This window comes from Bidens hawaiensis, unplaced genomic scaffold, assembly GCF_021521415.1.
Source record: "Bidens hawaiensis isolate Kalapana, Puna unplaced genomic scaffold, B.hawaiensis_p1.1 tig00046853_1, whole genome shotgun sequence".
NCBI classification, from domain to species: Eukaryota; Viridiplantae; Streptophyta; class Magnoliopsida; order Asterales; family Asteraceae; genus Bidens; species Bidens hawaiensis.
In genome coordinates, this window is record NW_027506005.1 from 21,930 (window position 1) to 36,139 (window position 14,210).

Below are 14,210 nucleotides of genomic sequence, written 5' to 3' on the forward strand. Positions count from 1 at the left end.
AACTTGACCATTAACGGTGGCTCGCATCACCGGTGGCTCAACCCGGCAATCATACTCTACCGTCTGCCAAAAGTCTTCAATATTCGGCAGTGAAATAGGCAGGGTAGTGGTGATAGCGTGAAAAATTCTTGAGCGCAGGAGAAAGGTGATTATCTCCCTGTAGTCCTCCACGCCTTTTGCATCTGGATCTAGAGTGATGAACTGGTTATGAGCCGGAAAGAATAGCCTCTGATCGTCACCGTCATCACCACCAGCTCCTCCAACAGCAGCCATATCTGCACTAAACGAACTAAGTTAGATAACCGTTAAGCAACTCACAAGTTCGCTTTATACCATGAGCGAAGTTGTGATCAAACATGTATAGGCGAACTTAAAGGTGAGGCGAAGTTGGGAACAACTTCGCTTCATCTGTAAGTTCGTCTAATTAAATTTAAGTAAAATGATCAAGGCAAAGTTGATGTTAACTTCGCTTTATCACAACATCGCCTAGGCGAAGATAAGAGTTAGGCGAAATTAAGCTTCAGGCGAAGTTGTGGATAACTTCGCCTCAAGCGAAATTAAGCCCCAGGCGAAGTTGCGGATAACTTCGCCTAAACCCTAACTTCGCCTTCATCTGAATCGGCGCCTGTTCAGATTCAAACGGCCAAAACTCCGATGATTTCGCACGATTTGACGATCCAGGAGAGAAGAACACAACATATTAATGTTATTAAGACGAAAAGTTCGTCCATGAACACGTAACACAAGTTTGAAAAACTCGGTTTTGAAGGTCCGACGACCCGAGGTCTCGAACCGGGTAAAAACGACCATGAAAAGAACATGTTTGTGAGGTATATCGACAACACGTACCCTCAATTGATAATAGAAACTGGAAACGAAGATCGAATTCGAAAAAGATGGTAAATTCGCCGGAGATGCTGAGGTTAAGTTCGCCGGTTTAATTGAAAATAATGATTTTTACTGTTTAAAAAATCCTTATATAGGGTCAGTGTAGTTCAGGCGAAGTTACGGATAACTTCGCCTAGGCGAAGTTAAGCACAAGTTCGCCTGATTCAACAACTTCGCCTATGATTTCAAAATCAAACCTTTAAGTTTGAACATTTTGCAATTATCATTTTAAACTTCCAAAAAAAGTTAAACAAATATGATCATGTCTAAGTAACCAGTTATAAAATAATACAACTACAAAAATAGGAAAACTTATAAAAATTTAACAAATAAGGGATCAAATTTCAGTCTAGTCAGGGACACCACGTTTTAGAAAAGATCCTAACAGGAATCATACTAACTACGTGACTGTTACATAGATCCGTGTTTAGCTGTATTATGACATATAGAGACAGGTTGTAAGCAGGTAATATACTTAAGATGGTTTTCATCGTTTCTGTGATATGAGTTAGGTTCAATTAATTCTTAAAATTTAAGTGGGCAACAACTCAGAAATATTGATGCCTCCTATCTATCCTCAAAGCGTATTTGGCTTTCCCCAAGTCACCCCGAATTGACTTCGACCCATAGTGTCTGATTAACTTGTAAGTATTCTATGTCTGGATCCCGTATTCATTCTTACTCCATGATTGAGAAGTCTCGATATCTTGAATTCTCTAATGTTACAATAACTTCATAAGTATTTTTTTTTTTTAATTCAAACATACTTATAGACTTCAGAGTAATAATTAACTGCAAGTCCCGAATCTGGATCACTGCAGTGTCTTGAAACGCTTTCTTCACGGGAATCAGAACACTTACGGGCTCGTGTATGACTGGGTAATCACTTTTCTGCTTATCATTCGGAAAGATATACATGAAGACACGCAAAACTCTTAAGGAGTTTCCACGTAAAATTAAGTAAACTTTAATATGTATCACATCTACTTTTACGCACCATAAAAAGTCACCATGACATACAATGATTGTCCTAAAGCCTTTTAAGCCTAATAACTTCACCAGTTAAGCACACACAGTTAGTATATATATCATTTTCCACGGTTGGATCAATTTTCTGTTAAACATAGCAAAGAACTTCTTACGAAGTATTAGACTTGAAAAGTAATTTCATTTCCCAGAAAAAATTTTGACTTCAGTCACCCCGATCACGTCAAAGTCTTCAGGTAAACGGCAATCCCGAAGATCCAATGGATCAACTGGACCGACCACATACAAGTATGTGTCCTTCTCACTAAGAATGACCGACTAATTTTCAGCGACAGAAAGAAAACACATCATAATCGCCCCGGTCACTTTCAGTCATCTGGTTAATGGCGACCCTCATTCTCTAAGTAGAAACGAGGACCAAAACATATCCAAGGATATGTCCATCAAACTGAGGTAACCGACTAATTTTAAGCAATAGTGATGTTTTTTTTTTTTTTTTTTTTTTAACATACTTAAATAAACACAAAAACATGGTTACTCGGGATTGATCATCCCGTTCAGCTCAATTAGGTTTTGAAATCTGGATTTATCAAACGCTTTTGTAAATAAATCAGCGAAATTTTCCAGCGTATCGACCTTTTCGACCTTGATCAGTTTCTTCTCAGCACAATCCCGTATGAAGTGATGACGAATGTCAATATGTTTAGTTTTACTATGCTTCACGGGATTGTTAATTACTGAGATGGCAGCAGTGTTATCAATTAAAATAGGAGTGAGTAAGAAATTCAGACCATAGTCGCGCAATTGTTGCTGAATCCACAAAACCTGAGAACAGCAGTTGGATGCTGCCATATATTCAGCTTCGCACGTTGAGATTGCAACTGACGTCTGTTTCTTGCACTGCCATGAAACTAATCTTCCTCCGAGAAACTGACAACCTCCTGTTGTCGACTTCCGACTCTGATTGCATCCTTCATAATCAGAATCTGTGTATGCTACCAGTTCTACGTCTCCTCCCTTCGGGTACCACAACCCTAGCTTCGGCTTGCCTTTGAGATACCGCAAAATCCTCTTCACACCCTTCATGTGAGATTCCTTTGGGTTTGCCTGAAAACGAGCACAAAGACAAACAGCAAACATTATATCAGGCCTAGAAGCAGTTAAATACATCAAAGAACCTATTATAGCCCGATACTGAGTTGGGTCCACATCTGCGTCACCGTCAATTTCAGCTCCCAACCTGTGGTTGACGCAAATTGGAGTGTCAAATGGAGAAGAGTCCTCCATCTTGAAACGCTTGAGGACATCATGAACATATTTTGTTTGATGAATGAACATCCCATCCTTCTTTTGATCAACCTGCAATCCTAAAAAGAACGTTAGTTCACCCATAGCACTCATCTTGAATCTTTTCTTCATAACGGCCTCAAATTCTTGACACATGGAGACTCTTGATGCAGCAAATATGATGTCATCCACGTAGACTTGAACTAGCAGGAAGTCACTTCCTTCTCTCTTCACAAACAAAGTACTGTCGATCAAACCCCTTTCAAAACCATTTTCTAGCAAGTAGTCCGATAACGTTGAATACCAGGCACGAGGTGCCTGATGTAATCCATACAGCGCCTTGCTCAACTTGTATACGTGATCAGGAAAGTCTGGGTCAGGAAAACCCGGAGGTTGCTCAACATACACAACCTCATCCACTTTCCCATTGAGGAACGCACTCTTCACGTCCAACTGAAACACTTTCATCTTCTTGAACGCAGCAAACGCCAAAAACAATCGTATCGCTTCCAACCTAGCCACCGGAGCGAACACCTCATTATAGTCTATCCCCTCTTGCTGATTAAATCCTTTAACGACCAGCCTCGCCTTGTTTCTTATAATGATCCCCTTTTCATCTCTCTTGCACTTGAACACCCATTTTGTGCCAATTGCATGCACATTCCTTGGTTTTTCAACCAAAGTCCAGACTTCCATCTTCTCGAATTGAGCCAACTCTTCTTGCATGGCCTCGACCCACGAGCTGTCCTTTAAAGCCATTTGATAATTTTTCGGTTCAATCTGGCTTATAAAGCAGGTATACAGGCATTCATCGATTATTCTTGTCTCCTTAATGCTTGTATAAACACAGGTGTGTTCATTCAAGCTGCTTCTCGTTTGTACACCCGAGGACACATCACCAATCACATTATCTAAAGGGTGATCTTTATGAATTCTCGTGGTCGGAACAGAACCGACATGCAAATTATCTTCCAAATTAGAAGAGATCTCATCAATGGTTGTTTCATGCTGAGAGTGAAAAGGATTGATAAATTCTTCTTCAGTTGAGGCAGTAGGGGTATCAATAGTGTTTGATGAGGAAGGTTGACATTTTTCAATCAGCTGTCTTTGCAATAGATTTTCTTCCTCATCGAGCATCATCTTCGTCGCAGCTCTTTCTTCTTCTTCAGAAATCTCCAAATCCGGTACGTTAAACGACTTAAAAAGCTTAACATAGTCGAAAAGCTCAGCAGGTCCATTGCTTGGTTTTGGTGGTTGGTAACTTGTGATGTCAGTGTTACATACCACCTCCACCTTGCAAGTCGAAGTATTGAAGACACGCCTGTTGGGAGTCCCAACAACATAACCGACTAAGATTCCTTCATCGGCTACTTCTCCAAATTTCGAATTTGTCTTCAAGATCGAACAAGGAGACCCGAATGGTTCAAGACCACTCAAGTTGGGCTTCCTTCCATGCATAAGCTCGTAGCAAGTTTTACCAAGTCTCTTAACGGTTAACACTCTATTCAAAACATAGCAGGCTGTAGCGACTGCTTCAGCCCAGAACATCACAGGAAGCTTCGAATATGCCAGCATAGTCCTGGCTCCTTCAATTAGAGTTCGGTTCTTCCTTTCAGGCACTCCATTCTGTTGCGGAGTATACGGAGCGCTGTATTGATGTTCAATTCCTTTCTGAAGACAGAAGATCTCCATTTCAAAATTCTTGAACTCTGTCCCATTGTCACTTCTGATGAACTTAACTGTTTTACTCATGACGTTCTCAACTTTAGTAATCAAACTCTTCACCATTTGAGCCGTCTCATCTTTCGATTTCAGAAAATATACCCACGAGTATCGCGAGTAGTCATCAGTGATCACCAAGCAGTAAGAAGTACCTCCTAGACTTTTTACATTCACTGGACCGAAGAGATCCATGTGAAGCAGTTCTAGAGTACTGGCAATTGAGTTGACCTTCTTGGTGAGATGGGATTTCTTGTGTTGCTTTCCCTTCTTGCATGCAATACATTTGTCTTCAAAGTTAAAACTTTTCAAGGGAACGCCCGTCACAAGCCCATTTTTGACAATGTGGTTCATCTTCCGAAGATGAATGTGCCCCATTCTTCTGTGCCATAGTTCGGATTCTGATTCGCTTGCTTTCGTCAACAAACATGATTCTCCCAAGGCCATTTCAGTAGACCTCATATCCATCACATACGTATTTGTATCACGTGGAGCTGTCATCACTATCCACTCTTCTGGTATCTGAAAACCAGGCTTCAATACGATCGCCTCATTCTTCGTGAAGTGAACAGTATACTCCTTATCACAAATCTACGACACACTCAGCAGATTGTGCTTCAGCTCTTCCACAAAATTCACATTCTCAAGTGTCATCTTCCCATTGGACACCGTACCTCTCCCAGTAATTCTTCCTCCACTTGCACCAGCAAAACTAACTCTGGCTCCCTGAACAGGTTTTAAGTCGTGCAACAAGTATTTGTTGCCCGTCATGTGCCGGGAACAGCCGCTATCTACAATCCAAAGACTGTGGGCAGCCCTGTTCAACTGTTCCTGCACAATAAAGCAAATGATTAGAATCTAGGGACCCAAGACCAATTGGTCTTGGATCTATACATCCCGTAATTCTGCTTTCCGAAGTTAGCATTTGAATAATTCCTGTCAGTCCTGGTAGGAAATCTCATTGGAGATTGAATGTGAGGCCTTCCAAACCTATGTGTATTGAAAGTATTATATCTTACGGTTTGGTGATTAGCATTGTAACAGTGAGGTTTGTTTCTATGAAAACCTGAATTAGTTACATTTTGACACTTTAAAGGGTTTTCATTTTTAACAGTATTAAAGTTACCAGTAGACCTATGCTCAGTTTTAATAGGCCTCACGCCTCTGAATTTCGGCGTCAGAGGACAATCTGCAACAAGATGTCCTACCTTATTACACCGAAAACAACACCTATACTCCATTTTCTTTTCAAATGTTGTTTTGGATGTAGAGGCAGTGTTACCAGCCTTTCGTCTCACATAAGGTGGGACGTACGGGTTGAGTGGAGTACTCTTTTTAGAAGTTTTATCTTTATCTCCACCAGTGGGTAACACTACCTTCTCTTTTGTCTTACCAGATTCGGACAACTTATCCGAATCCGATGAGACCGGACTCATAACAGAAATATTTACACTTGAAACAGGCGAACTCGTTTCGCCACTACTCACACTTGAATCTTTACTTGTAACCTTGATAGGAACTGTCTGAGGAACTTCAAAATCAGCAGATTTCTGTACACTAGGGTTAAAAGTGTAATTATAGTTATACGGTGGTGGAACCTCGTGATAACCAATTCCTCCTCTCTTTGTAGAGGTACCTTGATCACTAACAAGGTGATCAAGAATAGCTGAGGAATTTCGGAACTGCTCCAGTTTTCGGTTCAGTTCCACCACTTTTACCTGGTGGTCAGCAATCTGCTTTTCACGTTCAGCAATCAGTTTAGTCTTTTCTTCTAAAACCTCATAACTAAGATCAATAACTTCAATTTTCTCAGCAAGTTTAGTTTTTAAGCTTTTCACATCTTTTTCACATGCTTTAATTTTAACTTTGTAACTGTTTTCTCTTGCTTTTGTGTAGTGATGATCTTCTTTAAGAGTTTTAAATTCAGCATCTAAACGAACATACTGATCAGTCATGGTAGCAAGTTGCTCAGACAAATTCTCACAATTAGTACAAATAGATTTAGAACTTACCTCGGAGCGTTGATCATTGTTATCTGCCATGAAAGCTTTTTCCTTACCAGCAGCTTTCTCTTCTTCGGTAGTCTTCTCACGTTCTTCATTCTCAACCTTAGCCATATTTGCCTGTTCATTATTTTCATTCAAATGCAGGTTCCAGTTGTATTCACCTGCTTCTCTGGACAGCATGGCATTGACTTCTTTAGTACTTCCAGTGTGCTGTGGGGACCGGCCCTGACCACGCTCAACTCTCTCGTTTCTGCAATCTTTGGCAAAGTGCCCGTTTTGTTGACAGTTATAGCACTTTACCTTGGACTTGTCGAACCCTGGCCTGCCACCAACAAACTTTCTCCCCGTCTTCCTCATGAACTTCTTCACTCGTCTCACTATCATGGCCATCTGCCATTGTAAATCCATCTCCTCCAGATCATCAGCATCGATCTGGTCGTAGTCTTCATCTAGCATCGCCGGATCAACTACCTTTCCTTGAATATAATTTTCATAAGAAGCAATAAATGAAGCATAGAGGCCAAACTGCTCTTCAGCAGATTTGACGCTCATTGGCATCTTTGAGTAATTATTGCTTGCGGAACTTGAAGATCCACCACTTTGGCTTGCTGTCTGTTGAGTACCACTTAATCCACCCGCAACAAAGCAAACATCCCCATTTGAATTTACTGACACATGCCCCTCCTGTGAAGAATTGGCACCCGACTCACTTTTCGAGTAGTAGGCGGCAGAGTCAGTTTTAGAACTTGTATTGGAGTTCACTTTCGCACCATACATGCTTGGATCTTGAACCTGATCCATAGATGTTTCTTTCCTTACCATATTAAGCTCAAAAGTTCTGAGCTTGTTGACAGCGGTTTCAAGATCATAAGTAGAGAAGTCCTTGTCTTCTCTCATTAATACAGTATACATCTCCCATTTTGGTGGGAGAGCATCGAGAAGTTTTTCTACAATCTCTTCTTCTCGGTAGGAAATGGAGTAGTTACTCAATTCAGCCATGAGATGATAATATCGAGTGATAATATCATCAAGAGATTCGTTCTTTAAGTACTTAAAGACTGAAAATTGAGTTTTAAGCAGCTTTATCTTTGAGGCCCGAATGCCTACATTTCCTTCGAATCTGCTCTCAAGAGCTTCCCAAAGCTCTCTAGCCGATGTATACTTTCTGAATGTATGTAGGATCTCCTGCGGAAGAGCCATTGTGATTGCCGCATGAGCCTTGCTTTCGGCTTCGTACATCTTCTTCTCCTCCTCTTCCATTTTACTGTATTTCTTTATTTGGTCTCGACCCTCATACTGCATGATTGGTGGAATATATCCATCTTGGATGCATACCCACATTTTTGCATCCTGGTACTTAACATACTGTATGAACCGATCCTTCCACGCAACAAAGTCGGTTCCTTTTAGCAATCTTGGGGCCTTTGTGGCTGACCCCCGCTTCAACTTCCATCTTGACAAGCTCTGAGATGTTGATTGACGACATCCTTCTTGAAGACTAAGAAACTCGAAAAATTCTGAAATGGGCGAAGTTAGAAAAATTTCTTCGAAACAGTACTGTAGGCGAAGTTAAGTATAACTTCGCTTAAGTAAAAACTTCGCTGGATCCTTTGTAAATTCGCATAAATGGGCGAAGTTGAGAATAACTTCGCTTAGGATAAGCGAACTTAGAAAGTAAGTGAACTTGAAGAGAACTTCGCTGAACAAGGCGAACTTGAGAAGAACTTCGCTGAGTTAGGCGAAGTTGAGGAGGTAGGCGAAGTTATGAATAACTTCGCTTCTCCTTATATCTTCGCTGAAACCCTACGAATCCTGACGGCAACTTCGTCTGATGAACAGCAACTTCGCCTGACGAACTTGAACTTTCTGCAGATCTGAAAAAACGGATTTTAACGACTATTTTGATGATTTGAAGGCTTAAACACACTGGTAGGAAGCTAGAATGAGCAGAAACACCACAAACTCATCCCGGTAACACCCGAAATGAAACGAAATCTACACCCGCGTGAATATCCCGAACCTCACAATCGAGCAAAAGCTCTGATACCAATTGTAGGTTCCTGGATGGATCTTACACGAGATATCCCGATATACACAGGTGCGGAATCCCTGTGTAGATCGTTACGGATGTAGAATATTAGCTCACGAACACACGTACACACAATACGAACAACCACACGTTATATTGATAACTCAAACCGAGATGCTTACAGACTCACGTCAATAGACTCACACGTAACTGAACTCGATCAACCAAAACCTAAAATGACCAACACTGAAACAGTAACTCGTAGGTTACTTAAATACACGACAACTTCGCCTCAGGCGAAGTTGTCAATAACTTCGCTCGTTGAACAAGTTCGCCTAGGCGAACTTGTCAACAACTTCGCTTGGTTAACAAGTTCGCCTAAGCGAACTTGTCAACAACTTCGCTATTACACAAACAATTACATAAACAATATTACAGACTCGATTACAGACTTTATACATATGAACTACTGACATCTATGCACCAACATTATCTTTGAAAACGAAATTCATTTTTATTGGTTTAGATGAATTTAAAAAAAAACATGGATTTTCATGATTTTTTGAGATGGTATTTATGGGAAGATGATTTTCATTTCAAAATTATTGGTCCAGACGGATTTCATTGGAAAACCATCAGGGGTAGGTGGGTAGTGGGACACTTGGCAGTTTTATATTGGCTGGCAAAAACCATCGGATTTGTTACAAATATATCGGCTCCGATTGATTTCGATGGACTATTTCTGAAATATTAGATTTTCAAGGACTATTATGGGAACCTCTCTCTCTTTTTGGATCATTTTCAGAATTTTCCCTCATATTTACACTAAGAGATGCAAATTATTTTAGTTTTGCTTTGTTTACATTTACTTATCATAAATTTTAATTAAAATAACAATTTTAAAATTGGCCAAGAGATGCCTTAATGTCTAACTACATGGCTTTTCTCATAACAAAGGGAGGATCCATTTACATCCTAACTTAAGATTCAAAGTATAGTAGAAACTCTATAAAATAATACACTTGGGACCATCAAAATTTATTAATTAAAAGAGTTATTAATTAATCGATAAATTAATAATTATTAATTTATATATTAATTAATATTTTATTAATTTATAGTAGAATACTTAGTTTACAAACATCTTTCAAGCTTCCACTTAATTATTGTATACAATGCATGTATATCAAATGAACGGCCCAATTTGAAAGAAACCTTCAATCTTCCACCTTATTATGCTTCTTGTGTTCAATGTATCACTTTATGAACATTAAAAATATTTTCTATATAAATACAAGATCAAAATAGGTTAACACAAACAAATCATACACACAACATGGCTTCCCATCTTAAAGGTGTGAAAAAAACAACAATGACAGACGAGATTCGAAGAGCATTATGCAAGCACAACAAGGATAATCCAAGTCTCACTCAAAAGCAATTGCAAGAATGGGTTCATAGTAACTATGGTTTGCAGGTGAGTCAAGACAATATCGAATACAGTTAAGCGGTCTTTAGAGTATCTCTCACTTGCTCCCGAAAGAGGCGATGTTGACTGATGAAGAAATTATTGAAAGCGTTATTGTAGTTAATAAAGATGATATCGATGAAGAAGATGATGAAAGTTCTACAATGGAGCCCCCTTCGCGAAACGAAGCTATTAAATCGGCAATTACATTGAACAATTTCTTGTTGAGCTATGAGAAAACAACACCAGAAGTTCTTACCATGCTAAGGAAAATTATAGACGAGATTCAAGGGGAAATTGATTTCAACAAAAAACAAAAGACAATTAAGTCATTTTTCAAGAAACCTTCATAAATCATTCATATAATATGCTATATATAAGGAATTATTAATTTATATTTTATATGGGGTCTAAAGAAATTATCAAAAATGTATTATCTTATAATTTTAGCGAATTATTAATTTAGCACCTTATCCCCGAGTCGGGACCGGCAAAAAATACTATCTTAGAGAGTTTATTAAATAATCGAGTATTAATTTATCGAGTTTCTACTATATAAACAACATGGGCTTCATTATGTCCCGATATACGTTTAGTTCAACCAAAAGTCTAGCCTCTTATCCACCACCTACCGATCCAAACTGTCTTCACTTATCGAATTCTGAAAACATACACTCAAAATCATATGTTAGCGTAAAGCCAGTGAATACACCACATACCGACTCATCAAACACTAAGTTTTAGCGTATTCATAAAAGTGCACTACAAGCCAAATCTCATTTCGTGATCACACTTACACTGCATTCTCGGGTTTAAAATACAAGGAAAAGAAATGATAAGATTGGATAAGGGAAGAAAGGAAAAGAAATTATATATTTAAAAGACATTCTCAAGCTAAAATAAAAGAAAAGAAAGTGTTAATTACATTCTTGAGTTACATAGGAAGGAAAAGATAGTAAAAAATTTGTAACTTTACAATCATGTCCTCATTATTGAGTTAGATAGGTAGGAAAAGATAGGGTAAATTAGTAATATTGTACATGGCTATAAACTTTCCTTCCGAATCAGGCCATATTTGGCTGGAAAGTTTTGGAGGAAAAAAGTCCTAACTTTTCTTTTTATTCTCTTTCTTTTTTTTTAATGAAAAAACTCAAGAATGAAAAAAGAAAAATTTTCCTATCTTTTCTTTTTCAAACCCTTAAATAAAAAACTTAAGAATGTAATTACACATAAATATTTGATAAACCCCCCCCCCTTCTTTTAGGCCAGAACCACGAGTCGAAGACATTTTTCATATAGTTGCAATTAGAGATGGTCAAAAAAACCGGTCCGGGAACCGGTTTGCCGGTTTAAACCGGAAACCGGTTTTTACGAAAACCGGTTTTTTAAAAACCGGTTTGACCGGTTTACAAACCGCCGGTTCGTATTTCGGTTACAAGTTTTAGAGCCAAAACCGGTTAACAAACCGGTTAATGGAAAAACCGGTTTTTTTTAAAACCGGTTATTATGAAAAAAACCGGTTATTAACCGGTTATTTTAAAAAAAAACCGGTTAACCGGTTCTAACCGGTTTCTAAACCGGTCCTAACCGGTTAGACCGGTTAGGGTTTTGACATGCAAAAACCGGTTATTAACCGGTCCGGTTATTAACCAAACCGGTTTTTTTTCGGGCCAAAAAAAAACCGGTCCGGTTAATAACCGAACCGGTTTTTTTAAAAAAACCGATTTGTGCACCTCTAGTTGCAATGCCTGCATGTCCTAAGTTATCAATGCAACTTAATGATAATATAACACTCTTACAAAGAAAGCTGGTTATTATGAAACCATTTTGTGTTCATTTATATTCCAAAAACATATAAAAAAGAATGTAATCGTGAAAGAATCACAGCTTCCAGATTCAATTGTGGCTCACTAATGTTACAAAAATCTTAAATAATGGAGCTCATTGCTAATTGAACTAGCATCTCAACCGCCAATCATATTAGATTCATAAACCAAGAATTTGCTTCATTAAAAACTCCTTTTTTTTGATAAAAAGAAAATAATTTTTGCTTAAACTGGTCCAAGCGTGGTCACTCTCCACTAGCACCGCGATCGCTTTTAAAACACTATATATGGGTGCTTTCCACAAGAGAAGTAATCGGTTCTTGGCTAAGTGGGCACGATTGTGCCTATGGCATGAGTCTAAGGGTGGCAAATGGGTTGGTTGGGTCGAAATGGGTGATGGTCGGAACGGGTTAGGATCGAAATGGGTTAGGGTCGGAAGGGTCAACTAAAAAAGGGGTTGCTTTGGCTTGGGTCAGATCGGGTTAGGTTCAAAAAGTTCGGGTTAGAACGGGTTCGGGTCAGAATGGGTCAAGGTCGGAATGGGTCAAAACGGGTTTCAGATCGGGTGTATTTTTTTAAGAACAAGGACAACAGAGGAAACGTTTTGGTTTTTTAGATTTTTTTCATTTTTATAAATCAAAAACGAAAAATGTAAAAAAACCAAAACGTTTCCGCCTTTGCCCTCGTTCTTAAAATAAGAAAAAAAAAACGAGAAATGAACTGAAACCGAAAGTCGACGAAAACGAAACATAAACCAAAACTGAACCGAATTGATCGAAACCGAAAAAATTGATAAAAAAGAAACTAAAAAACTGAAACCGAACAGAAATGAAAGTGAAAAAACAAACACAACGAAACAAAATGCCGAAAACGAATCCGAAACCGACCAAAAGCAAACAAAAGAAACCGAAACCCAACCCGTCCAGTGCTTCGAAACCGACCAAAAAGAAACAAAGGAAACCGAAACCCAACCCGTCTAGTGCGAAAACTCGTGTCGGCTCGAAACCTAAACCGAACACGTTTCAATCCAAAACCCGTTTCAACCCGAGCTTGCCACTTTTCCTTAAGACACTAACCCCACATCGACCCATTTCTTTAAATTTGTCGACCCATTTTGACCCGAAAATAAGGTGGAATTTCAAGTAACCCATTTTGACCCATCTTATTAAAATCTATGACTCAAACCAACCCATATGATTTTTAAAACAACCCATGACCCATTTGAAATGGTTTGGATCAAGATTGCCACCCCTAGGCAGGACATACTCATTGATACGTGTCTATGTTAGCCATCATGAATAACTAGAGAATCAGCCACATTTATTATCGTTATCAATTTATTTTGTTGGTTTTGTTTTTAATTATGTTAGTGGTTAGTTTATTATGTGCATTACAACTATGCTCTCCTAATTAGTTGCATCTGCACGTTTAAAATTTTGCATCTTTGTATCCCCTATTTAAGGGCTTTATCATGAGCATCATCATCATCATCGTACTCAGTATATCCCACAAATAGCAAAGATATGGTAGAGTCTGAGGAGGGTAAGATGTAGACAGCCTTACCTCTACCCCGTAGGAATAGAGAAGCTGCTTCCGGTGAGACCCCCAGCTCGATAGTAGTTTTGCATTAAGCCTTGGACATAAGGCACATAACACTCAACCATCAGCACACCGGTCGATTGGTGCATGTACCCTTGTCTTTCGGCTATCAACGCCACCACATAATGCTTGATTAACCTTCCGCCACTTTTAACGTTATCTTCACGAGATTAGTAAAATAACGTCAAAATTAGTGCAATTTCACTTTTGCCCACCCGAGAGTTCACACATATATACATTATATGTCTTTCGGCTATCATGAGTAACAGAGTAAGAAGAAAATTGAAGTAAATTGTATGTGTTGCTTCTCTCTATTTCTTTGGAGTTCTAACCCGCTCAAAGGGTCTCTATCAATTGGAAAATTAGCCATCTCGAATCGGCTCTATCACTCATCCTCCCCA